Source organism: Gossypium hirsutum, chromosome D02 (assembly GCF_007990345.1).
Source record: "Gossypium hirsutum isolate 1008001.06 chromosome D02, Gossypium_hirsutum_v2.1, whole genome shotgun sequence".
Classification (NCBI taxonomy): domain Eukaryota; kingdom Viridiplantae; phylum Streptophyta; class Magnoliopsida; order Malvales; family Malvaceae; genus Gossypium; species Gossypium hirsutum.
In genome coordinates, this window is record NC_053438.1 from 50,083,513 (window position 1) to 50,107,493 (window position 23,981).

A 23,981-nucleotide genomic window follows, 5' to 3' on the forward strand; every position below is an offset into this window, starting at 1 on the left:
TGAAATTGGGCATTGTTGAAGCCACATGATCGTGTGTGACACACAGTCTAGGCTAATTTGGGTGGTCTAGGCCACACGGGCATGTGGGTCACACGGGCTAGGCATTTTGAGTTGTGTAGGCCATATGGGCTTGTGGGCCTAAAATTTATAATTTTTCCTTAGGGTCGTACACTTCGTCCGGATCAACTGTGGGCCTTCCGTGGGGTTGATATATGATTAAATATACTATGACACATGATATTTGGTCATCTGATTAATATAAATTCTGATATCTGCAAGTGTGTTTGAAATGTCATATGATAGTTTAAACCGAGAGTAATGTTAAATACATGATTTGTGACTGGAATGTTATGCATGATTTATGCTCTGTTTATATCTGATTCTGGGGTGGGATATATTATGTAGAGAAAATGTTCTGTGAGAGGCGATATCTCGCCCATTATACTGGCAGCACAGCTGTAAATATTCTAAAAAGTGTCATACCGACGCTCAGTGGTGTGTAGGACTGGATGAGTCTTTAATACATTTTATGGTGTGTTGGAATGGTTGGAGATAGTGTGTAGCGGATTAGGGTAGGATTGCAAATTTGCATATGATTCTGATTCTGTATGAGATATACATTTGTATCTGCTCTACTATGTAGTAAATCTAGAAATAAATCTGTAATTTTGTTTTCTTTTAAGTTGCACACTGAGTTATAAAAATTCGCTTTCTATTTGTTTGTCACTTTTAAGTAACCCTCAAACTTAGGCGAGTCAGTACGACGGGAGCTCGGTTATGTCCATATTTTTGTAAACTCAATCTACTTAAACTTGACTTATCTAAAATTCTGGTTTGAGAGAGTTTTGTAAATTTTGGACTCTCTGGACTTTTGGGATTATTTCTGGTTTGGATTTTATTTTGAATTTTTAGCATGACATTTGATAAAATGATTTATTGAAAACTGCTATTTTCCTACAATCAACTATTTTCGAGAAAACACACTGGGTTTTTCCTAACTATAATGTTTTAAAGAATTTTCGCAGCAAAGTATTCAGTTTATTAAGAAAATGTAAATAAACAACATTTTTAACAGAATAATTATGGCAAACACGTTTTCAAATAAAATGGCCTTTTAAGTAACGAAGGTTCACGATGTTTTTCAAAAATATGGAAGTCAAATTTACAATTGTTTTACGTAACATCTCCAGATCTGGCCAAAACATCCAGACCGGGTTTGGGGTGTTACACGACTTTTGCATGGTATGTACTTTTTAATCCGTTTTTAGTAATTTTTATATTTTTGAGATAGTTGTAGCTTAATCTAGCTAACTCAGATGCTAATTCATAAAATTATTAAATGCTTTGAATTATTCCACTGATGAATTTGTGTTGTTTTTGAAGTTTGATGATAGATTTATAAGCTTGATAGTTAAATAGGACTATTTTGTAAAGTGATTTTGGCTGATTTTAAAGTTTACGGACTAACTTGTTAAAATAGTAAAGTTACATGAAATTCTTGTAAAAAATTGATAAATATGAGTTATAGGGACTAAATAAAATTTGGCTATCATTAATTTGGTTAAATTGTGATACATTTGAAAGTTTCAAATTTAGAGACTAAATTGAATAAAAGGTAAAAGTTTAGGGTAAAAGTGTAAAATATTTATTAATGGTCAAATATGTGAATTTAATAATTTTAATATATTTAAATTGGTTAATTGAAGTAAATTATTATATTTAGATCCAAAAACGGATCAAACGGTTGATAATCACAGGAAAGGAAAAGTTGTCGAATAGTCATCGTCGTCGAGGTGTCCATAACTATTGTTTTGGTGAGTTCATAATAAGTTTAATATGTTTAATGATTCTTTAATTTAATTATGCATGTGATCATATATATAGGCATAACTAATGTGATTAATTAAGGTAGTTTCGAAAGTATAAAGGAAATGGATCAAAATGTAAAGTACGGCATTATACATGGTTGTATTGATAAATGTTACTTTAAGGAATGCATGTGATCAAGTTGATTATGGTTTAAAGTTATGAACATGTAATGACTAAGGAATACAGGTTAAAACCCGTGTGAACTTAGTGAATAGCTAGGATACAAATGGCATGTCATTAGGGCGTTTCAAGCACTAGTTATCGGTGATTATAGTATCAAATACTTTGTACCGGTGTTACAGTTTCAAGCACTCAGTGCCGGTGATTACAATTTTAAGTATTATGTATCGGTGGTAGATACCATACTGATGGCTTTATATCCTACATGTGTTACGGATTCTTTGAAGCTAGTGTGAGCAACATCGTGTATTGGTTAATGTCCTGTTTTTTAACTTGTGTGAGCATTACCTTCCTGCGTATCTGAATTCAGTTTAATATAGTTCTCTGGGCAAAACAATTGATAAATTAAATGGAAATGAAACAAGATGGTATGAGGATCTATGTTATGATGGTTATAACTTGGTATGTGAATTTTGGTATGTTATGTTTTAATGACATGATTTATTCATGCCTAACTATTTGATATGGTAAGAGTTATGAAGCAAGGCAAAGGAATGTTAATTCTCTATTATGTATGAATTGTAAACTTAAATTGACAGGTAAGCGATGTTTTATTTTACGAACTTACTATGTTTTATGTAAGCTTACCCTATTTGGTTTTCTTCCTTGTCGATTGTTGGACTCTTGCTATCAATTGGATCATCGTTAGAGATCACGCTATCCATCAACTTTTTTGGTAGCTATTTATTTACTTTTTGCCCGATTATAAGTGGCATGTAAATAGGAATTTTGGAACATGTATGTTGATGATCATTTGGTTATGTTTTGTGCCATTTGATATGTGAATCAATGTATAAGTTTTTTTAGCTAAAATGGTTGTTTTAATGCTTTTTGGAAGTATAAACTTATTTGATATTGAACATGTGTTTGGTTGCTATGAATTGTACCTTATGATGTGGTTGGTTGAAGAACTTGGGTTGATGATTTAGTCATGTTAAAATATGGTATAAGTGATGGTTTATTAAGCATGAAAAGTTAAGTAGATGTACTTGAATGATTTATGTCTATGTTGATTTGTGGTGCTAATGAGGGCATAGTGGTTAGGCACTTAGGTTGAATGTTGTTTGGTATATTTTGGCATGATTTGGTTCATTTTTAATAAGTTTAAGTGATGTTTATTGTATGGCTTGCAACCTAAGGAATATGGCTCAATTTTTAAGACACTTCTAAGTGCACACAATCGTGTGTCACATACGGTTCCATGACACGACCGTGTGACCTATTTGATTTTGGTGTAAGATTGTGCACACGGTCACAGAGAGTTACATGGTCTAGCCACACGGCCATGTCTTTGAGCTACACGGTCTGAGCTCCATCACACAACTTGGCCACACTTAGGTAAAACATGAAAATAGGGGTCACACGGCCGTGTGACCCCTATTTTCATGTTTTACCTAAGGTTTTGTAAAAGTTTCAATTTAGTCCAGAATTGTTCCCGGTTTGTTTTAAATGTTTCCATGCTAAATTTAGGCTTGGATACAATCGAATAACATGGAAATTATTGTAATTTAATTATGAAATGAATTATTTCGTTATTTATGATAGGATAGTGAATAATGTTAATGTTGTAACAACCCGGTTTAGACCTTAGTCGGAACAGTGGTTTCGGGACCACAAATCTGAAGTCGTAAAATTATTTTAATATTATTTTTGGTGTTTATAGCATGTTAATTGAGATGTGTGAAAATTTCGTGATTTAATTTTACCGATCGGATAGTTAATTTGATAAAATGACTTAATTGTGTAAAATGCAACAGTGGCATACTAATTGTTTAAGTGTTTATTTGCTATGATTAATTAATTATGAAGTCCTTAAGTGGTTATTTGGCCCTTGGTTATTTTAGTGGACAGTTCTGGGTTTATAATATATGGTTTTCATATTAAATTATAAAGGTTGGTTTCGTAAAATTAGTAAAATATGTTATTATAATAAAAAAATGCATTAGTTCATCTTTCTTTCACCGAAACAAGAAAAGAAAAAAGGGGTTTTAAAGCTTTTGAACATTCAGCCTTGGTTCAAGCTTGATTCAAGGTTTGTTTTTACTCGGTTTTTGATAATTTTTACGTTTTTGAAATTGTTACTTCAAATACTAGCTAGCCCATGTTGAAATTTTTGAATTTGTTGATGTATTTATGATTTTCCATTGATGATAGCTTGTGTTTTTTGTTGTTTGATGATGAAAAAATAAATATATGTTGTTAGATTGTCAAGTTTAATTAAGTGATTTTTTTAGTAAAAAATGCCTATCTAGGATTAAATTGTGAATTTTGAAAATTTAAAGGTCAAAATGTGAAATAAATGAAAGAAATGGGCTACTAGGGACCTTAGTGAAATTCGGCCAAGCTTGGGTGTGGTGAAATTTTGAATATTTTGTGTTTTGTGAAATAGGGACTAAATTGTGAAAAATATGAAATGTTAGGGGCTAAAATGCAACTTGCCCATTTATGTGTTTTTGGATGAATTTGAATAAATATATGATTAACCCGTCAAATTTGTATTAATTTAGATCAAGAAAAGAGGAAATCAAATTTGGATCGGGGGAAATCAAAAGTGGGTAAATAGTCGTCCCGGTCCGTTCGTCTTCGTCCGAGGTAAGTTCATAAGTAAATAAATGTTGTAAATTTTGAATGTATATGTTTTAAATATGCCGAATTGGAATGTATATATATTTTACATATTGTCGAATTGTTATAAGCATGGTGTGACTTGTATCGAGCTCGAATCGATCGAATTACGACGTCCAAAAGCCCCGTACGAACCATAGGAATAGTTAGGATACATATGTCATGACATAGAATTTCGATATGAGATTTCGTGTAAGACCACATCTGGGACGATGGCATCGATTTGAGACTTTCGTGTAAGACCCTGTCTGGGACAGTGGCATCGATATTTGATTACATGTAAGACCATGTCTGGGACGTTGGCATTGTACGAGCTTTATGAACTGTCCAAGTATCCTTATTGATTCTGAACGGTACAACGGGCAATGTTAAGATGAGATCGAATGTGAATTTGAGTTAAATGACTTAGGTACATATACGGTTTAAATGTTCATGAAAGTAAAGGTAAGTAAAGTACTTACATGATTATATGAATTTGCAAGCATGATAAATATATATGTGGTAAAGATTTGCTTGATTGGCCCTGTTAAATTGAATTATGTATGTTATTGAAATAATTTTACTTGCTTATAACTTACTAAGCTTTCTAAGCTTACTTTATGTGTTCTTTCGGTGTTTTCTAGATTTTGGAAGATAGTTACGAGCTCGGGGATCGTTAAGGAAATCTGTCACACTATCGAATGCTATTTTTGTATTTTAAAAGCTTGAAACTTTGAACATATGGCATGTATAGGCTAGCATTTGTCTTGGTTGGTTTTCAAATTTGTATATATTTAGCCATGCGAAAATGGCTCAATTTTAATGCTAATGTTCTAATGTTTAAGTAATTTTGGTCGTGATATATGTGTGTGGTAATATTGATATATGGATGTGTTTTGATTGTGGATTGTTAATGATGTTTAGGTTTATGCATTTTCGGTCATGGTATATGTTATGTAGTGTGTTTAGTATATGATTTCGGTATGAAGTAAAGATATATATATGTGGCTTATGATTAGTTCACTTAGGTATTTGCTTATTACTTGAGGTTATTATGGAGAAAGGTTCCATTGTATATATGCTTGTAATGTTTCAAATTATAATTCGGTAATGGGTATAGGAAAGCTTGGTCTATAATCGGTTATGAAAATAGCTCACTTTAAAAGTGTGTTTTTGGTATATGAAACATAGGTTAAATAATGTTATTTCATTATTTTGGATTGATTATTTAGGTGCGAATGGTGATGGTAAATTATGGATATATTTTAAGGTAGCTTGGTTTGATCATATGAGTTTGAAATTGTGGACCGAATATATGAAAGTTGAAACGGTTGAATATATGTTATTTGGTTAGTCATTGAACATGTGAATTTTGGATACTTATGATATGATCATTTGTGATGTGGCTATTTTGATTCGGTTTGCAATGGCAAATATATATACATATATATATGCGAATTAGGTGTGCAAGGGAATGTTAAATGTGCTCATTAGATTAATGTGTTTTTTTTTTGTTTTTTTAAGGTAAGATGCACATTATACATATTCATATACATCAATAGTATGTTTGGCCAAGTTGTAATGTTACTAAAGTTGAATATGTGATTGCATAATAATTATTGTAATATGGTTCGGATGGCTTTATTATGTGCTTGTGCAGAAATTATGAAATGTTATGTTTGATATTTAACTAATGAAATATGCGAATGCCAATAATATTAAGGTTACGTGGTTCGAACATTAACCTGAATTAAGTACATGGAATTTGGCTTTGTTGCATATTAGTTAAATTCGAATATGTGGCTATATAGATTATATTAATATGGTCAAAATTTGAAGCTAGTTTGTATATGTGTTATAAGTACTAAAGCATGACAAAATTTATCTGGTTACGTGTTCTTTATGTGCAAAAATTTAATTAACATGATTTTGGTGGATGATTGATATTGGATATAGAAGTTGGTATAACCATGTGTATAAAAATGATAAAACTATGTGAAACTGTGTTTTGTCTGGTAATGCCTCGTAACCCTAATTCGACGACAGATACGGGTTAGGGGTGTTACAAATGTTTTACAGTTGTAATACCTTATAGCTCGGGTCGGGTGACATGACTGAGTATAGGGTATTGCAATACTAGTGGGGTAATTTCACAATTTCTCTAAACTTCTGAGCCAAGTTATAAATAAGAAAAATATCTTTAGAAATTTTCTAAAATAATTTTTTCAGAGATTTTAACTATGATTAAACTTAATCACTTTAATATTAATTTAATATAATACTTATCAAGATAAATATTAGATTAAACTTAATATTAAATATTTATCTACAAGATAAATATTAAATTTAATTTAATATTAAGATAATCACTTTAATATTAAATTAATAAAATATTATTAAGATAAGTATTAAATTTAATTTATTATTAAATATATTGAAATATTATTATTTTTGGAATAGTTAATTTGAAATCAAATTATCCAGTAGAGTCCTAGTAGGAGTGTGATTCCTCCACTGCTCAATCGCCAAAGGACCTCCCGCTAGCCACCGTAATGCCGCCATCGCCACCATTGGCACCATCGTGTTTGATGTTGCCATCGCAGGTGCGACACCCTTATGACATCCCGAGCCGGTTCGACTGTTGTTGGTTCGGTCTGTGATAGTCACAACTCGACTGGTCCAGTCCTGCCACTTGTCGGACCACTAGCCCAGTTTCATATACCGGGCTTGGTTCGATTAGTTTTTGGGTCTTGGACTCGATTTTATGTTTTTAGGCTCAATTTTCAATCTCAGGTAAAATTTTCAAGTTCAATTACCCATTGATTTGAAAATTAATTTACAAAAATATCATATTTATTTTAATTCATTTGATTAATTTAATTTTACTTTATCAAAATTAATTTTCCCAAAAAACACTTAGATTTTCTAAATTAATTTTTTAAGAAAATTCTTTAATTAAATTCTCTAGTTGAACAGTTCTTACTACTGCCTAATTTAATTTCACAATGAATAAGTCGACTCAATTAAATTATTTCTAAAGTCGTAAAATTTCTTTCTGATTCAAATGCAGTTCGATCAAGCTTTTTTGAGCTAGCAAAAGGACAAATCGAACATATACAATTAGGCTCTAGTAATTGCGATTATGTCCAAAAGCATCGTCCCGAAAATTTGCAATTACTTAAGCATGGAGTCAGTCCACAATAAGTATCATGATTGAAAACTCCTTATTGTATACTCTTTATGAAAGCAATTCATCCAACTGCTTTGTCCAATGACCTTGTCATGTGTGTGTTACCCTCATCCTTGATTCATTTGAGTTAAATTCATTCATTCAATACAGTCATATTCAATCTCATTGTCACCATTGTGTCTTCTTAATAATTAATATGATCTGTAACACCTTATGCCCGGCCCAGTCGTCGAGCCCGAATATCAGGATGTCACACCACCTCATGTCATACACAACAAATAAAAGCACATTCTGAAAGAAATGTCATTGGTTTTGGTATTTTCTCAATTTTTAAGTGAAACATGCTCTTACTTATCATTAAGGCTTGCTAAACATACCCTAAGCATCATATAATATCATTTGTACATACATAAGGGACACTTAGCAAAATTCTCCAATCAAGTATGTAGGTATCGATATTGGCACATATGTATCAATAATTCCTTTATCCGATATTGATACCGAATGGGAAATCGATACCAAAATAGGATTTTGTTTCTCACCCAAAATAAAATTCTAGAAATTATCAATACATTTTAAAAAGTATCGGTAATTTTACCACAAGTAACGATACTCGTGATATGGTATCGATACCAATTTACGATTCTGGCTTCTTACAAATTCTAAAACCATAAAGGTATCATTTTTAAACACAAATATCGATACCTCTACTCAATACCAGAAAAATTCAGCATATTTAAGCATGCAAACCATTCCAACACGAGTCTATCCAAGATGCATCTTTTATCATATCAATTAAACATCAAAATGATCATAATAATAGTTTCAGAAAATGAAAATCAGTCCAAGTAATAATCCAGATAATACGATTCAAATCTCAAAATCCTAAGAGTAATTAAGCTATGGAACGTCCAAAACATCATGGCAAATACTAGCATAAAGTCTACCACATTGCCTTAGTCCCAAAATGTAAACAAATAACAATAACACCTACAAAATAATGGAAATAGACTTGCTTGGATCACCCCTCGAAACCACACCTCTCACACCAGCACTAAACTAATCTGCAATGGTTTAAAAGGAGTGGGTGAGTTTAACAAGCTCAGTGAATGCCTAGAACAACTACTAAGCAAACAATTCATTAAGTATTAATGGAACATATATGAAGCATAATTACAACAGTCTCAACTTATTGACATCTTTTACTTCTCAAGCATATTTAATAGTTTATTTATAAAGTCAACACGTACATTTCATGCATACATCATAATACATGCAATCATATTTATAGATAATTTGGCAGCTAACACTCTCCATCACACTAAAGACATCCTGTTGAATGGAGCTTAACTCATATTCCCTTATCCAACATGTTCCAGGGCCTCAATGCCCAAATCATATAACACATATAGGTGAGTACTGACAATCATATGGCATGCCAACTATATCCAACGATCTCAAGAATCACAAAGCCAAAATATATGTTATTAAACACACATATATTACTTACCGATTCGCTCACTATCACTTCATACTTGCATCATAAGCACATTATTATCTCTACCACTTAGCATGTTTGGCATGCCTACATATACACTTTCACAACAGTAATCATGAGCACACGTCACATGTAATAGCATCTCATATCAATTCACAATTTTACAATAACATAAGCACATATTATGCAAGTTAAACATGAGTACGAGAAAGCTTATACTCGGAATTTAGAGTAGGGGTTTAGGCTACAACTAAATTCCTAAATAACAAATTGAATCATGTCTACAATCAATTATTCCAAACACTTACCAATACACTTTCATCGAAAAGTCGAAAGTTCAAAGTAGCCTTTCCTAACTCGTAGATGGTCCTAGCAAATCCAAAGCTTCAACACCATAATTCAAACAACAATACATTCAAAAATCAGCTAAGGACTCACCACAAGCAATAAAAAAACATAAGCCTAAACTAAGTTCTCATGTAACCGAAACCTTTAACATATCCAAATTGACATTCAAATATTTCGATCTAAACTTAATATTTTTGTCTAAAATGAATTCCATTCATCTAATTATTCATCTATGACTAATTCTCAACCTTTAAACTACACAAAACTACTCAATTCAAGGTATCAACTTTTTTGACATGTTTATGGTTATTTTAACAAAAATTCATTAAAACGTTATAAATATTTAACTAAACTTCAAAGTAAGTTTAGAAACCTTCTACTTACATCACAACTAATTGAAAAACACTTTGAAACTATGTTTTTAACCAAAATCCTGAAATCCACCATTAACGACCCAATTTTCGACTTATATTCAAAACACGCGATTTAATGGCTAAAAATTCAATCTAAAGGATCAAATAACATTTAAAACTAGTTAGGAATCAAATTGTTACCTTAGTTGACAAAATATCGAGTGTTTAAAGAAAATACCAAAAACCCAAAAGCTTAACAATTGAGAAATCAATGGTGTTTTTAGGTGTTTTTCTTGGTTTCTATGGAGGTTTATGGCTTAAAAGATGATAGAAATCAAAAGGAATTAAGATTTGAAAATCAAAATCAAATAGGGGAGTTGGGAGAACAAAAGGGATAGTAAGAACAAATAATGGGGAAGAGCTTTATAAAACATCTTGGGGAAGGGTGTTTTAGGTTGAATGTTAAAATCTGGTCTAATTGCCTCTTAAAAACTCACAAATTTGAAAGCCTTTTCAGTATCTTTTTCAAAAATTGATTTAACTTCCAAAATGCCATATATAATAACATTTCCGAATGCCATGCTAACGAAATTCTTGAACACTCTAGAGCTAAAATTCTTAAAATACCCCCGTAACTTCTAGGCCTTATTTTGGGGTGTTACATGATCATTGTTAACAAAGGATTGTGATAAATTGCTTGCTTGAGAATAAGCAACTCCTGGCCACGTTTTATATTTATCAATTAACACAATGCCAATGAGAGGATATCATTAACACTTTAATCGAGCTATGAATTCCATTGTTGCTAGTAAAACCATGTCATACACAAGTCATTTACCCAACATAAAAATTATGGGCTCAATCATCTTTAGAACATAAACCACCACTTATATCAAAACACATGAGTTACATACGCATGATCAGTGACTAACTCGGTATTTAGGTAAATCACCCCATGAATGTCACAAGTGAATTCATTCATAAACGGATTCAAAATTAATTCATCTTCGGTCCAATCCAATTTATCACTCTTCCAATGAATATATATATGTCTCTACCCCTAGTGTCAACTTCTCCGATAACTAAGACTAGCCATCTCACCAATTGGAATTGTATATGATATAATCATTCTTCTAAGTATTTGAGTCAAATGCTCACTTTGATTCTTTTATGAGACTATGGACTTGTTTAGATTATCTACTGAAGTAAGTTGTTTTTCTCGCAATGTAAATGTTCCTATAGTGCCACTTATCATTAGTTTGAACTTAGACAATCAATGAGTTAATGTTACTAGTCACAATTTCACTATGCATGAAAAACATGAAATAAAATAACATAAGAGACATAATTGTAACACTCTTAACCCGTATCTGTCACTAAAATAGGGTTATAGAGCATTATCGTAATATAAAACAATCATTCACATACAAACCATCCTTAAATCGAGCCCTCGTGGCCCTAAAAATACCTTAAAAACAATTTGAGACTAACACGTCTACAAAGGTCACACGGCTAAGACACATGTCCGTGTCTCAAGTCGTGTAACATTCGAAATAGGGACACACGACTGTGTCACACGTCCGTGTGCCAGGCCTTGTGCTAGGCCGTGTAGCTACCTAACTTGCATAGAATAGAACCTACCACATGGCCATGTCTCCAGGTCGTGTGTCACACACGGCTAAGTCACACACCCTTGTCTTAGGCCGTGTGGACATGAATTTACCCAATCAAGCCATTTCCAACACCAACTCATGCATGCAGCTATAAGCCTTTTGTGCACACAATCAAGACTTCAAAACCTTACCAAAACATGCATATAATGAACAATTCAATAACCTTAGATAAATCAACCAATATGTCATTCAAGGCACCTCACTAGCAAACATCAAAGCTTACCTATACATGCATTTTTTATCACATTTTCATTATCAAGCATAATTCAACTTCTAACAAATCATGCCACAAAGATGACCATTAACACTTCATCATAAACATACCATTTAAGCATCACAAGTACCCGAATTGACATAATTTAGCAAGCATCAGAAAGTGTCAATCCAAACAACTTATACATACCAAATCATCACCTAAGCATTCAACCAAACATCATTATAAGTCTATATATACATGTTAATATTGCCATTTTTCGTACATGCTATCTTAGCTCAAATATGAACTAAAACATGTCACAAATATCCATTTTCAAACCATCATCAACATGCCAAGATATTCATATCAACAAGTACTTTAAAGTAACCAAAATCACATAATTTGGTATGGCATCAGTGTATACCAAACCAACATAGCTTTCCAAAGCTTAAACATACCAAAAAACTATTAATACATGCATCATAAAACCATTACAAATCTCATGTGCATGCCATTATAAACCTTAGCCAAAATATTCAACAACTACCAAATTATTCACGGGATAGTGTGATAGATCTTTGACAAACTTCCAACCGATTGAGCTTCATATAATCTATAAAGTAAAGGAAAATAATTACGTAAGCAATGAATGCTTAGTAAACTCGTATAAAATTTAAACATAATATTTCATTTCAATAATGAACTTTATAGGATAAATATAAACCTGTACTAATCCCATAAGATTTATAAAATTATATAACCATCAACTCACAAATGAGTAAGTCCATCTATTACACATATATTTTTCATTCATAACATAATAGGATTTTATAAGATATATTACGCAATCATCAACCTTTTCATAAGATTATGAATCATTCCATTTACTTACTTTCCATTCCATTCTAAATGCTTAACACAAGGCTAAACAACATTATCAATTCACGAGTTAGTGTATTTATCCATGATATAGGTAAATTCATTCATAGTATAAGTAGATTTCTCATATATAAGTACAACATTTAACTCATCAATCCTTTTCTATCATCATATTACATCCCAGTTATGAACTTACCATTTCATTCCCTTTTCTTTCCAGTTTCATTTGCACAGTACAAAGCATAAGCATAAAAATCAACCATATGTGTTCTTTGTCATCCACAATCTCAATCGGTAAATCGTAACATTCAATTCAAAACTCAAATATATGAAAAGTCCATCAAAATCACTAAAAAATTTACTTTATCGAGATTTATAATCTGATGAACGACTTACAGATACGAGTACATTGATAATCCAACCGAAACACACCAAATGCTCATAAGAGCTAATCCATCCGAAACACACAAAACAGAGAGTATAACACGAGAGTTTGCAATAAATGCTGAACCTTCGTCCACTCGAGAAAACAATCTCCATAACAATCTCCACTCCAATCCCCTATAACACACCATATCTCGATTGTACTTTACCCCGCGTTCAATCCGATCCAAGTATTGAATTTCAACAAATATGTCTACTATACTATTTCATATCATCCAATATATCATAGAGATGCTAAATTTTAAACTGTACGAACTTACCTGGCTAAATTGCGACAATGACTAAGTATAGGGGCTATTTGGTAATTTTCTCTTCTCTTCGATTTTCCACTCGTTCTTGATCTAAATTAATAATTTCATTCAATTCATCAATTCAGACAACCAAAGCCAATTCCTTTAATGCAATTAAGTCTATTTTTGAAATTTTACAAATTTGCTACCAATATTTTACTTTTATTCAATTTAGTCCCTGAGCCTAAAATATGCAAATTAACCATTTTTACTCAATTTCAAGGTTAGCCAAATTTATTGGAACCTTACTATAGCTCATATTTGTTGTTATTACAGAGTAAATGATTGTATTTTTTCTATTTTCGCAATTTAATCCTTAATCATTAACTTCATCAAAAATCACTTAACAAAATACTTATAAATAACAACTAATACTTCAAATTCATCATTTAACATCTAAAATCACAAATATTCATCAGTGAAAACATTCAAAATATTTAATAGTTTCAAAAATGAAGGTACGGGCTAGCTGAACCTAGTTGTAACGATCTCAAAAACATAAAAAATACGAGAAACGATTTCAAAACGGAACTTACATGCAGGAACCTTTCAATGGACAAAACTTGAAAGTATTTCCATGGAGGTTTTTCTTTCTACATTCGATGGAGAACCTTGTTAAAGAAGATGATAGTGATTTATTTTTATTTTACTAAAATTTCATTACTTATTTTTAATTATTTTAACCTTTACACATGAATAAAACAAAAATTTAAAAGCTCTCTTGCTGTCCCACTAATTAAAAATGGTATATTTACCATATTAATCCTTCCTCTTATATTCATTAAGTCATTTAATCATTCAAATCTAATAGTGATCAAGTTTTACATCCTTTACGATTTAGTTCATTTTAATTAATTAACTATCTAAACATTAAAGTTTCGTTAAAATTTCTTAACGAAACTTTAATACAACCTTAATAACACTTCGTAAATATTTATTAAAATATTTATGGCTCAGTTTATAGAAACGACGTCTCGATACCTCATTTTCTAAAACCACTTGACTTTAGGGTCATACCACTTTAACCTAATTATTCTTTCAAATAGTATAAATTATCAATTCAAAATTTATTTTAACACCATAATTGACTCGTAAATGTTAAATAATAACATTTACGAACTTAATCGTCAGATCTGTGGCCCCATAACCACTGTTTCTGACACCACTGAAAAACGAATTGTTACACTAATAGTGAAATGTAAATTTAACTTTATTTATTTACTCATCGTTCAAATATATAGAAAACAATTACATGTTTACTACAATATGGGCACATTTCTCAACAATCTCCCACTATTCCTAGTGAAGTAAAAGTGTCATGTTTCACATTCTCATATCCTCGATGTTTTTGTTAAAACTACTAGTTACAAGAGTCTTAGTAAACGAATCCACAAGTTTATCTTCAAAAGCTACTTTCACCATATCTATAATTCCTTCGGCTATTGCCTCTCGTATCAAGTGATACTTCTGATCAATGTGTTTCTTCCTCTTGTGACTTCTCATTTCCCTGGTATTAGGTATTGCAGTACTATTATCACAATACAGTGTTATAGCTTTCTCCATACCAATCTTTTTGTTCTAGAACTTATCAAGAACTTGTTCTTGTCCCTTTCAAACCGATCTTATCACACTGTTTCCCATCCCAAAGTTTGGCAATCTTTATTATCCATCCTTAAAATTTTCAAGTTTAAAATAACCTTATAGAATTTTGGGTCGTGTTGTTATATAACGTCAATTCTTTTCTGGTCTGTTTTTATTCGAGAGTTATATCCAATTCCACTTTTTCGTTTAAATTCCATCAATTTATCAACTTTCGAACTAGTACCTATTTAGATTATGGACCATTTAAAATCGTGAAACAAATCGTAACCGAGCTCACGTTACTAAAACTAACAATAACGTCAACTACATACTGGAAACTCCTCGTTAATAATTCCAACTTAGAAATTTCCAAAGGTTTAACGAAAGACGTAAAAGAAGTAGAAGCAAAAACGTAAAAACATGCTAGCTAGATATCCTTATATAGCAAAGGCATTCAAGAACAAAACTTAGTTGTAAACATCTACAGTACCCTAGTTGTAAGACCCCAAACTCGGCTGAGTTGGTTCGACCCAAATTTGGTAAACTACATTAGCCACCAAAGTGACTTTCCATTTACTCCCAACCTAACCTCCAACCTACCATGAATGTACAACATATAATATGCTAAGTTATAACACAGTAGTAGAATAAAATCATACATAGGAGTTGTAATTAAGGTTCCATATATCATACAACCTAGATTCACATAACAAAGTAACACATGACTTAGCATAACAACATAAAAGCATGAGTTCACACAAAAGCACAGGTTCACACGGAAATGGGTTTTGCAACAAAAGAGTTTATTCATGTAGGGTTCTCATATTTATATAGGGTTCGCTAAATAATAAGGTTATCACAACTAAGGGTTTGCAAACATACAAAGGTCGCAATAAAACTAGCTAGTGTATGCTTTGAAGTCATACCTTGGAAATTTTAAAATAATACAACATGGTACGCATGCATGGAGAAGCAAGGAAAATTTAGTCTTTATTTATATTAAAAAGAGGTAGATTAATTAACAAATATCTTAGTGCATATTTCACAAAATTGATAATCAAAACAAAGTAAACTTAAGAAAATCGTTTCAATATCAGTAGCAACTATAATAAAACTAATCCCACACAATTAATCACATCGCCTTTATCCTCAGGTTAATTGGCATTTCTTTAGGATCTAGCCTTGCCCAAGTATCTACCTCACTATTGCCATCTATGACCTATTTACTTGTGAAGTAAGAGAAGAGCGAGTGAGTTCATTAAGAACTCAATGAATATTCGAAAAACATTAAAGTATGCTTAAAATATAGAGAATAAAATAGAGGGAAACTTAGTCTAAAAATTGTTTTGCGTACTGGGTTTTTCGTGAAGATGCGAGACCCAGTTCGTAGATCCTACTTGTCAGAAAACATATAAGTTTGTAAAACAGTTTCAAATGTACTTGTTGAAAATAAAACTTAAAAACTTGACTTATTCTTGTTCATAAACAAATCTTTTCTAGCATGAAATATGCTCTTATACTTGCCTTATCAGAATCGTTGAAGAACATAGAACATGTTCTCAACATTTGTCATAACTTGTCTTATCTTATTTGTTGGATATGCGGATCTCTTTATAACGCCTTAGAATGACTCAAAGAGTCCTTAACATGTCTCATAAGTGTAGCATAAAGCTAAACACTCTCCTGTATGCCAACATGTCTTTGTAAATGGAGCATAGCTTGACATTCCCTTATCCCTCCACATGTCCTAAGGCATCAACGCCCAAATCATAGAACTTTTAGATGAGTATTCACAATCCTTTGGCATACCAATATATCCAACATAAAGATCACAAATGAGCTTGCACATAATACTTATGACATAGAGCTCACATAGGGAGCTTGCTTGAAAACACTTGTTCATATAGAGCTCGCACAAAAGCTTGTAAAAACATGTTTATAAAATAGTACTTTAAAAACATATCTTTAAAATATAGGATCACATGGGACCACGTATAAAACATAACTTCAAAACAGAGTTTATAGAAAAGCTTACTCTTGGAACTTAGTTTAAAACCTTAAGTTTTTGTAATCATAACAGTACACACATACTGAAAAACGTAATAGTTAAATGAAGTCTAGCAATTAATGGACACACATCGAAAAGTTAAAAATTTTAAACTAGTTTTTCTTTGCTTTTATCCTTACTGGTAGATGGTTCGGCTGGTTTGCAACATACATAAACACACACAAAAATTACTAAACAAATAGAACATGCACTAACACATAACCGAACCTAGCTTTTTTGACAATCAAACCTAGCAAGGCAGAGGCTTACCCAGGTTGCTACGAACTTGATTCTTAATAGAGACCTGACAATAGAATAATAGATTAGAATTTTCATGGAAAAGAGGGCTTATTTATAGGAACTAAGTGTCTTAGTATTCTTAGGATACCCTACTTGGCATAGAAAACCCTAGCCGGTTAAGAAGAAGGTTACGTGTATGAAAAATATCCTAGATACATAATATCTTAATTTCCTAATTTAAGTCTGACTCAACTTTAACTGGGGTTCGCTAAACCAACTGGTGAAGCTCAGTTTGCCACTCACCTGGCGACCACAGCTTGTAACGAATCTAGTGAACCCCCTTATCGCATATTTTGGCGTATACTATTTCGTCTTCTCTCTGGCATACTTCTTACGGATATTCTTTTTGCGTACCTCAATTCACCGATATATTGACAAACCCTCACTTGTGAGGCCAAAACTTCTAGGCCTTATCTCGGGATGTTACACTAGTTCAATTCTAACTAGGTTCAATTAAACCCCAACATTACTAACCAAGCCATTGTAATATGTACGAAACACAGAAACAAATATGTCAAGCTGCGAACTAACAAGTTCACCTAAAACATTTGTGTTAGCGAATAGCTTAATAGAAGAGTCCACCAAACCCTAGAGTTTGCCAAATAACAAATACCACAGAATACGTTACCTAGTCAAAAATAAATACTTCACTAACTTACTCATTTTCTAACCTTGACTTAACTAACTTACACACAAAATAGTAACTTGACATAGTCTCCATCGGACGGGTTATTACAATTCTCCTCCACTTAAAAAATTTTGTCCTCAAAATTCTTACTTGCGAAAAGTTAAGGGTATTGCTCTCTTATCAAACTTTCTCTTTCCTAGGTGGCTTCTTTCGTATTGTGATTTCTCCATAATACCTTTACCAACAGAATTCTTTTGTTTCTTAACCCTTTTACTTCTCTTGTTAAATAAGGAAAGGTTCTTCTTCATAAGAGAAATTTGGCTCCAATTCCAATGCTTTGACTTGCACTATATTATCTAGATTGGATCGATATCTTATTAACATAGAGATGTGGAACACATTATGTATCATTGAATGATTGGTTCCACTTCGAATGATTGAAATTTTCTCTTCTGTTTCTCGTGCCAAATCAAGACCAACTATTTTCCTTTCACTGAGTTCTATCCAACAGGTGAATGATCTACACCTTCTTCCATACAAGGCTTTAAATGGTGACATTACCAGACTAGCATGATGACTATTATTGTACGTAAACTCTACCAAAATAAGATATTTTTCCCAATTCAGCCCAAAATCTATCACACAGCTTTTGAGCTTGTCCTCCAGAACATGAATCACTCTTTCAGACTGCCTATCTAACTGAGGGTGAAAGCTAGTACTGAATCGCAACTTGGTTCCCAATGATTTTTACAGCTACCTCTAAAACCTAGACGTAAACCTCGAGTCTCAATTTGAAACTATGGATGTTGAAATCTTATGAAGCCGTACAATTTTATAAATGTAGAGCCCGGTTAACTTTTCAAATGAATAATTCGTGTGCACAAGAAAGAAATGGGATGACTTAGTAAGCTGATCTACGATTTCCCAGACTGAGTTCCTCTATGAAGGATTGAGAGAGAGAGACTTGAAACAAAATCCATGGTGTTCCTATCTCAGTTCCACTCAGGTATCTCTAACGGATACAGCTTACCGAAGGGAACTTGATGCTTTAGTTTAGTTCGTTGGCAAGTCAGACAACTTGAGATGTATTCTGATATTTCTTTCTTCATTCTAAGCCACCAATACAAGCTTTTCAAATCACGGTACATTTTAACACTTTCTGGATGAAACGAGAAGCGTCCTTGATGAGCTTATTTTAATAAATCTTTCCTCAACCCCATTTCCAGTAGGCACATACATTATTCCCATAAATCAGAGTTCACCATTGAGAAATTTATATTATATAGATTTTTATAGCACCTTTTAACTTAGAATTCATGCAAATCCTGAGTATTTTAATAGCTAATTATGTATTTTTAGTACATATTGTGAATCTTGACACAATTAAAGTGTTGTTATAATTTTTGAGTAATTAGGTATTGGCTTCACATAATTTACTTTTATGTTGCTGTATTTTGAAAATTTCATAATTTGTACTACAATTTTTGTAACTTGGTACACTGACTTGTTCAATGTTCGAAGCCAATATGGGTGACACATGCACATTAGCTGAATATCAATCAGCATGGTACGGAAAGCTAAGGCATTTTACTCAAAGAATTTGTTTTAACCCAGCTTGGAAGTGGGTTGCTGAAAAGAACAAGTTTTCCTTTCACATTGGAATTCAAACTGTCCATTAAGAAGGAAAAAAGCTTAAATTAGATAATGACTTAGTAGAGCAGCCCAACCAACTTTGGAATAATTAAATTAACGGGCCCTTACATATGTAAAAAATCACAAATCAGCCTCATTCAAACCTTATAGTTGTCGTCCAACCCATGCCTTAAATCAAGCAAAATTCAAGCTTGAATCATGAAAAAATCAAACCCTCTTTCCATGAAATATGGTTGGCCATGCATGAGAGATTTGTAACGGATGCTCATGATATTTTTAGCAAACTCTCAAGCCTTCCCTTATGTACATGTACCACCTCTAATTCACCTATCACTCATCAATCATTCATTCATTCAACACATTCTCTTCATTCTCTTTTCTCTTCCACACCTAACGCCTTCCATTTCCTTTCATGTTTTCCTATCCTCTCTTTGAGAGTTTCCCTAGTAAGTAGTTCTTGAAAGAAAAGCTCTCTTAGCCAGCTACCTTGAGGAGTAATTTGCATCAGAGCAACGACAAAAATTGGAGGAAGCCACCACGGATAGTTCTCAGGAAATCATCAAATTCATCTAAGATTTTCTTCTTCCTTTCTTTTTAAATTGTTCTTAGTTTATAAACATGTTTGCAAATCATTTCATTGCTTTTTCATTAATAATAATGACTTAAATTGTTTCAACTAGAATGGTTGCAATGCCTTGATTCGGTTCGTTCAATTCATGTTTAAATTGTTTATGCCTCAATTATTTATACTTTCAATTAAAATCATTAATGTTGTTCATGCATTAAGATATTTTTACTGTATAAAAATTAATCCGTTAATCTGAACCAGATGGTGATTAATGGATGTAATAATTGAAAGATGCACGCTTGATTTATATCCGAACAATAATAAATTAAAGGTTCGTACTAATTCCAAAAGAACACAATTACCTTGCATAACTTTAGATTTATGTGATTAAATTGTTTCAAACCTAACATGTCCCTGTTACTTTGCATAAATTCTAAGGAATACTTAATTAAATGTTGATATAGAAATATGCACGTTTTTTCTAAGTCATAAATCTAAAATCTTGAAAAAGCTTATGACTTTAGATTCCAAGTTCATAAATGATAAAGAATGAATTAATCAAGAGTTGTAATTGTTCTACCTTATTCATGTCATTATTGTCAAATCTTGGGAATTACTACTAAATATGCATTGCATTTCATTTTATCTCATTTGCATATTAGTAGTTAATTAAATTAGGACATCCATCACCTTTAAATATTTTATTTCCTTAACCAACTTGTAAAATATTAATTTTAGAATTGTTGATTAATAAATACATTCTCTGTGGAGACGGTACTCTTTTTACTTACTTCTTACTTGGTAAAAATTGTGTATACTTGCACATTTCGTCGCGAACCAAGTTTTTGGCACCGCTGTTGGGGATTGTTAATTTAATCATTATTTGTAAAATTATTTATTGCAATTAGATTTTTTTATTTTTATTTTATTTAACTAATATTTTTTTGTGATTTTCTTTTCAGGTGTTTCTGAGTATTGATCGAATCATTGACTTACTCCTTTTAGACCCTAAAATCGGGCGAACATTTTGACAAAGGACACAAAAAAGACTAGCCTAAAGACAAGTCAAAGAAATGGACCCTAAAAGTTAAAACAAAGTTCAAGGGAATGGAGCTGCTAATGCTCGTAATCCAATCATTAATTCTGATGATACAGATCGAGCCATAAGGTAGTATGATGTGCCCCTTTTTAATGAGCTTAATCCGAGAAATAGGAGACCAAGGATCGAGGCACTACAATTTAAATTGAAGCCTATGATTTCCAGATGCTTCAGACAGTGAGCCAATTTAGTGGAATGCTCGTAGAAGATCCGCACCTTCACCTTCGACTGTTTATGGAGGTGAGTGATTCCTTAAAGATAGCTAGTGTAACCGAAGACGCATTGAGTTTGAAGTTGTTTCCATAATCATTGTGAGATAGAACATGAGCATGGCTTAATTCTTTGCCACCAAGCTCAATTTTTACATAGCATGAATTAGCATAATGCTTATTGGTTAAGTATTTCCCACTTAGCAAAAATGTTAAGTTACGAAATGAGATCACTAATTTTTAGTAATTGGATGATGAACCCTTATACGAGGCATGGGAAAGATTTAAAAAGTTACTTTGCAATTACCCTTACCATGGGATTCCAAAATGCATTCAGTTGGAGACATTTTATAATGTTCTTAACGCACGCACTAGGATGGTGGTAGATGCTTCCGCAAATGGTGCTCTCCTTTCTAAGTCTTATAATGAATCTTAAGAAATTATCGAGAGAATAGCCAATAAAAACTATCAATGGTCGACCAACCGAGTAGCTTCAGGAAGATGAGTAGTAGGAGTACATGAAATGGATGCTCTAGTTTCATTTACAGCTCAAGTATCTTCAATTTCTTCTATGCTTAAATTTTTTTCTACTAACGACCTAAATCATATTGCAGCTCAGCCACCAAGTCAATTTGAAAATATTTCCTACGTATATTGTGGGGATAAACATTCGTTTGAGAATTTCCATCAAATCCTAACTCATTTTATTACGTTGGAAACAAAAACCAGAATAGAAGTGGACAAGGACCACAGTCCAACTTCTATAACCCTTCAAGGCGAAACCATCCAAACTTTTCTTGGAGTAACCAATGCTGGACCGAACAACACCTACATGTAGCATAGATCAAATCAACATCTAGGTTTCAATCAACAAGTTCAAAAACCACCATAAGTTGAACCATCCAACAAATTTGAGAATTTTTTTAAGGTGTACATGGCTAAAAATGATGCCTTAATCTAGAGCCAAGCAACAACACTGAAAATTTAGAGAACCAACGGGTCAATTAGCTACGGAGCTCTGTAATAAACCTCAAAGAGCCTTATCAATTGCATGGAAAATCCAAGGAATACGGATAAGGAACATTGAAAAGTAGTTGCTTTACGAAACAGAAGGGCTTTGGAACCCAAGGAAGTTGAAGTTAAAGATGAACTTGCCAAGGGAAAGGAAAATCAATCGACAGTTGAACTTCCTGCACCATAGATGTCAGATTTTGAAAATTTTGAAGAGGTAAAATCTAAATTAGTAAATTCTGGTAAAGCTAACACATTTGTCAGATGCAAATACAATACCTTAGAAAAGTTGATCGATCCAAGCCAAGGTTTCATCACCTTCATATTTACAAAGACTCGAGCAATAAAAATAGGAAGTGCAAGTCAAGAAATCCTTGGATGTTCTTAAGTAGCTTTACATCAATATCCCATTGGTAGAAGCCTTAGAACAAATGCCTAACTATGTCAAGGTCATGAAAAACATTCTGTCCAAGAAGAAAGGCTTGGTGAGTTCGAGACTGTAGCATTAACAAAGGAATATAGTGCATTTCTAAAGAACAAGCTACCTCTAAAAATGAAGGACCAGGGGAGCTTTACTATACCCTGTAATATTAGAGAATCTTACTATGGTAAAGCTCTACGTGATCTAGGAGCAAGCATCAACTTGATGCCAATGTCTATTTTTAAAATGTTCGGTATAGCTGATGTTCGATCAACAACTGTGACACTCCAACTGGCGGATCGATCTCTAGTGCACTTGAAAGGAAAAATTGAGGATGTTCTGGTATGTTTAGATAAGTTTATTTTTCCTGTTGATTTTATCATTTTAGATTTTGAAGTAGATAAGGAAGTGCTGATCATCCTGGGGAGACCTTTTCTAGCAACAAGAACATTAATAGATCTGAAAAAAGGTGAACTCACTATGCGAGTTCAAGATGACCAGGTGACTTTTAATGTTCTTAAAGTAATGGAGGAGTTAGAATCCTTAGTTTCAACAAAATGGGAGCGTAATTCTGTAGAACACCCCTTGGAAAACACCTTGGGGTCTGAGCCATTAAAAGATGAACAAGGTAAGAAAAATATGGCTTTTGAGGGAAGCCAATCAAAAGGGCTATGTTCGACCAACACGTTTTGAATCATTGGAGTTGGAAACTTGGGAATACACGCAACCAAAGTTGTCAATTGAGGAACCGCCCAAAATGGAATTAAAGGTACTTCCTTCTCATTTGAAATACATTTATCTAGGTAAACATTCTAATTTGTCTATGATTAGTTCAGCAGAACTAACAGTATGCCAAGAGGAGCAACTGACTAAAGTTTTGAAGAAATTCAAAAAGGCGATCGGTTGGACTTTAGTTGATATACGAAGAATAAACCTATTC

The 23,981-nt window shown here is 32.6% G+C and overlaps 1 non-coding gene across 1 annotated transcript; it reads right to left on the reverse strand.

Moving 5' to 3' along the window:
- Window positions 1–21,823: 21,823 nt before the first annotated feature.
- LOC121215009 (small nucleolar RNA R71) lies at window positions 21,824–21,930 on the reverse strand. Its single transcript, XR_005910744.1, has one exon. It is a non-coding gene; the product is annotated as a small nucleolar RNA R71 (small nucleolar RNA).
- Window positions 21,931–23,981: the final 2,051 nt, after the last annotated feature.